This window comes from Sinocyclocheilus grahami, unplaced genomic scaffold (assembly GCF_001515645.1).
Source record: "Sinocyclocheilus grahami isolate Dianchi unplaced genomic scaffold, SAMN03320097.WGS_v1.1 scaffold2401.1, whole genome shotgun sequence".
In the NCBI taxonomy this organism is placed as follows: domain Eukaryota; kingdom Metazoa; phylum Chordata; class Actinopteri; order Cypriniformes; family Cyprinidae; genus Sinocyclocheilus; species Sinocyclocheilus grahami.
Window position 1 is genome coordinate 1,541 of NW_015507580.1, and position 5,198 is coordinate 6,738.

General features: G+C 39.9%; 1 protein-coding gene across 1 annotated transcript in view; it reads left to right on the plus strand.

The window, feature by feature from the left end:
* The window catches only part of LOC107574943 (complement C3-like), a 59,550-nt gene that overhangs the window by 1,228 nt on the left and 53,124 nt on the right, over positions 1-5,198 (plus strand). The window lies entirely within an intron of this gene.

Consider the following 5,198-nt stretch of genomic DNA (forward strand, 5'->3'; position numbering starts at 1 on the left):
GTGTATGTTTCCGTGTGTGTGTCAGTGTATATGTGTGCGTTTGTGTGGGAGAGCAGGAGAAAGAGAGTACAGTATGTGCTTTCCGTACATAATAAAACATAATTTAGTTTAAAAACAGAGAAATCATTTGTCATTTTTTATCATATTATTTACTATATGTATTTGCTTGACCAGTTTTGCTGTGGGTTTTGGTTATTTTGCTGTTTTAGGCTGTAAGGACCATTGAAATAACTGAAATCAGTTGGCAAAGTGATTTGGACATGAATTGCGGTCGAGACCTACCTGGAACTACATTAGCCGTGCGTTTCCCTGAAAATAATTGCACACCTTAGAACGTTCATCAACCAATCAGATTCAAGCATTCAACGGCCCCTTAATATAATAATATAATAATTCACCAAGCAGGTCTGCATTTTAAACATTAGGATATTAGGGTGTTTAAATGAGTTAATCAAAGATTTAAAAAAAGTTGCTGGAATTACCAAGGTTTGTGAATATAACAATGTCTTGACTGTAAAATGAAGGTTTGTAAGTGCCTTAAACCGTAGTCTATCCACATTTTTCCCAACGTGCTTTCTGCATTTTAAATGATGGGATCCTTATGACAGACAATCCTTATCCGTCAGTTTGACATGGATGTGTTACAATGTCATTTTCTCCCCTTATACCTTCTAATCCATATTAGGAGTGGTTACTGGAGGTAAAGTAGGTACAGTGGGTACGGAAAGTATTCAGACCCCCTTAAAATTTTCACTCTTAACAATATTGCAGCCATTTGCTAAAATCATTCAAGTTAAGTTTTTTTCCTCATTAATGTACACACAGCACCCCATATTGACAGAACAAAACACAATTGTTGACATTTTTGCAGATTTATTAAAAAAGAAAAACTGAAATATCACATGGTCCTAAGTATTCAGACCCTTTGCTGTGACACGCATATATTTAACTCAGGTGCAGTCCATTTCTTCTGATCATCCTTGAGATGGTTCTACACCTTCATTTGAGTCCAGCTGTGTTTGATTATACTGATTGGACTTGATTAGGAAAGCCACACACCTGTCTATATAAGACCTTACAGCTCACAGTGCATGTCAGAGCAAATGAGAATCATGAGGTCAAAGGAACTGCCTGAAGAGCTCAGAGACAGAATTGTGTTAAGGCACAGATCTGGCCAAGGTTACAAAAAAACTTCTGCTGCACTTAAGGTTCCTAAGAGCACAATGGCCTCCATAATCCTTAAATGGAAGACGTTTGGGACGACCAGAACCCTTCCTAGAGCTGGCCATCCGGCCAAACTGAGCTATCGGGGGAGAAGAGCCTTGGTGAGAGAGGTAAAGAAGAACCCAAAGATCACTGTGGCTGAGCTCCAGAGATGCAGTCGGGAGATGAGAGAAAGTTGTAGAAAGTCAACCATCACTGCAGCCCTCCACCAGTCGGGGCTTTATGGCAGAGTGGCCAGACGGAAGCCTCTCCTCAGTGCAAGACACATGAAAGCCCGCATGGAGTATGCTAAAAAACACCTGAAGGACTCCAAGATGGTGAGAAATAAGATTCTCTGGTCTGATGAGAACTTTTTGGCCTTAATTCTAAGCGGTATGTGTGGAGAAAACCAGGCACTGCTCATCACCTGTCCAATACAGTCCCAACAGTGAAGCATGGTGGTGGCAGCATCATGCTGTGGGGGTGTTTTTCAGCTGCAGGGACAGGACAACTGGTTACAATCGAGGGAAAGATGAATGCGGCCAAGCACAGGGATATCCTGGACGAAAACCTTCTCCAGAGTGCTCAGGACCTCAGACTGGGCCAAAGGTTTACCTTCCAACAAGACAATGACCCTAAGCACACAACTAAAATAACGAAGGAGTGGCTTCACAACAACTCTGTGACTGTTCTTGAATGGCCCAGCCACAGCCCTGACTTAAACCCAATTGAGCATCTCTGGAGAGACCTAAAAATGGCTGTCCACCAACGTTTACCATCCAACCTGACAGAACTGGAGAGGATCTGCAAGGAGGAATGGCAGAGGATCCCCAAATCCAGGTGTGAAAAACTTGTTGCATCTTTCCCAAAAAGACTCATGGCTGTATTAGATCAAAAGTGTGCTTCTACTAAATACCGAGCAAAGGGTCTGAATACTTAGGACCATGTGATATTTCAGTTTTTTTTTTTTTATAAATCTGCAAAAATGTCAACAATGCTGTGTTTTTCTGTCAATATGGGGTGCTGTGTGTACATTAATGAGGAAAAAAAATGAACTTAAATGATTTTAGCAAATGGCTGCAATATAACAAAGAGTGAAAAATTTAAGGGGGTCTGAATACTTTCCGTACCCACTGTAAATATACGTTCATAGAGCACACATTTTACTGACTGTTTAATGGAAGCTACTCAGATGACTCACACAAAGCTTCATGGGGTGTAGGAAAAAGGCGGATTTAAGGTGACTCTACTTTACTTTGCAGGCTTAGTCATGGAAGTAACCAACCTAATGAACCAATTGCTTTTGCAAACTGATTCAGTGTTTTGAAGCACTCCAAACACCACACATCGATTATGCCCGCTTGTCAAAATTTTGTAAATATAACAAAAACTCATTGCAAATGTTTTATTGAAAGTATATATTAAATGCAAACAAATAATCATACAGTATACCATTAAATGTGAAGCTTCTGTGTAATATGTGTTCTTTAAATTATTTTCAGGGCTTTTTTATGGAAGGCTTGTCTAAACAAGCTAATAAGGCAGGGTAGGTGAATTGGTTCAAAACAATTTTTGTGTTATGCTGGTTGAAAGTTTCTTCACATCCCAATAGTAATCACTAGGTTAAGTAGTCTAAATGTATTTATATGTATTTATATTATCTGTGGAAGGCGTAGGACAATAAAGTGTTTGTCCAATCATATTCCTCGGTCAGAGGACTACGATAGGCTGTTCTTCCTGCCTGTCAACATATGTAATTGCATGCCTTATGTATATGTATCTGCTATTCTTCCTTATATAATATATAATATTGTTTGAATATGGATATTGAATATGATCCTTATATAGTGCTGTAATTTGCACAGTTAGTGGCAAATATAATCAATTTCATGGTTATTTGTAAGTAGCAACTTTTTGTTGCAATGGGGAAAGATACAGTATATGAGCAATATCTCGTAGCCATGTGATATTGTTCAATATCTGCATAATCTCTCAATAAGCGGCCTCATGCCTACGGTCGCATCAAAGCCATATTGATATAGAGCGATATCACATGGCAACGAGTATGAAATTGTATTTATACAACAGTTTGATGGCACAAGTAAGTAAAAAAAAAACAAAAAAAAACAGTGTCTTAAATAACCCTTTTGTATGCAGAACTACTTATTTGCGCCATTGATTCAATAAATCATTCATTTGAATGTCCGTTTAGGAAAGTCATATCTTTGTCATAACATCTTTTCAGCTTTTAAGGGGATTTCCTATGATAACACTGTTTATGTCTTACAAGGTGTTGCTGAAAGTAAAAATAATGTTCTTATTTACAACCTTGTTTTAGTCCCTTTCAATATAAAATTATTTGCTCTAAGCAATTCAATCAAATGTACATAGGCATCATCTTCAGGGATGTAAAATACTTGAGTAAGTTTACTTGATTACTGTACTTAAATATTATTTTGGGGGATTTGTACTTTATTCAAGTACAGTTTAAACTGACTACTTGTACTTGATTACATTTCTGAAGAAAAAAAAACAACTTTTTACCCCTTACCATTTTATTTAAACTTGAAAAGTACTCATTAAATATTTGTGTATATATATATATTATTTTTTTTATCTTCTGCATATTATATATGGTAAATGGAAGCGTGCACTTGATGTGTAAGATTGTCTCGGTTACGTATGGTAACCCTCGTTCCCTGAAGGAGGGAACGGAGACGTCACGTCGGATGACCGACAAATTGGGATCTCGCTTAGAGAGACCAATCTACTTCGAGTGTAAACTAAATGAGCCAATGCAAAAGCCGGTGACCCGGCCCCTCAGCGGTGGTACAGGAGCTGTGGCGACGGGACGGGACGAATTGGGATCCCTAACAAAGGGCCACAGGTACTGCCCCTTCCAGTTTCCCGTGGAAGCCACCTGCGCCCCTACTTCACCTGCGCCACAAGCCTGCGCCCAGGGGGATGCAACACTTCTAGTTGAGTGAGCTCGCAACCTGAACGGGCAGGGCACACCCTGTGCCTGGTAAGCCAGGGTGATGGCATCCACTATCCAGTGGGCCATCCTCTGCTTAGAGACGGCATTCCCCTTCTGCCGGCCTCCGTGACAGACAAAGAGCTGGTCTGAGGTCCTGAAGCTTTGTGTCCAGTCTACGTAGCACCTTAAGGCTCGGACAGGACAGAGCAAAGCTAGTGCTGGGTCTGCCTCCTCCGGAGGCAAGGCTTGCAGGCTCACCACCTGATCTCTGAAGGGAGTAGTGGGAAACTTGGGCACATAGCCGAACCACCCTGCTGGTGATAAAGGGATGAAGACGGTCCTCAAAGTCTGGACTGAAATCAAACCATATAATTCTTGCAGTGCTTTAATGAGTGCTGTCTCTGTGCTGTGATGCGGTCGGAAACCAGATTGAAAATTGTCCAGGTATCCATTTGAGTTTAAGTATTTGTTCAGCTGATTAAAGACTACCTTTTCAATAATCTTGCCTATAAAAGGAAGATTTGATATTGGTCAATAGTTGCTCAATATGGTGTTATCAAGATTGCTCTTTTTCAGAAGGGGTTTAACAACTGCAGTTTTCATGGAGTTCGGAAAGGTCCCAGAAAGAAGTGAGGCATTCACCACTTCTAAGAGATCTGCTTCTAAACAGTTTAGCACCATTTTGAAAAAATATGTGGGAAGTGTGTCAAGATAGCAGGTTGACGATTTAAGGTGCTGTACTATTCCAAAATTTTACTATCAATTTCTTCAATAGCAGACATAGTATCTTCTTTTTGATATTGTTGTCGAATCTGTCTAACCTCTGCATAACTTGGGATGTACTAATCGACTTCCTGATATTATTGATCTTTTCAGAAAAGAAGGAAGCAAACTCATTGCATTTGCTGTCTGAGAGCATTTCACTGGCAATCTGACTTGGGGGGTTTGTCAGTCTCTCAACAGTAGCAAAAAGAGTGTGAGTTTTGTTTAAGTTACTGTTTATAAGGTTTGAGAAGAA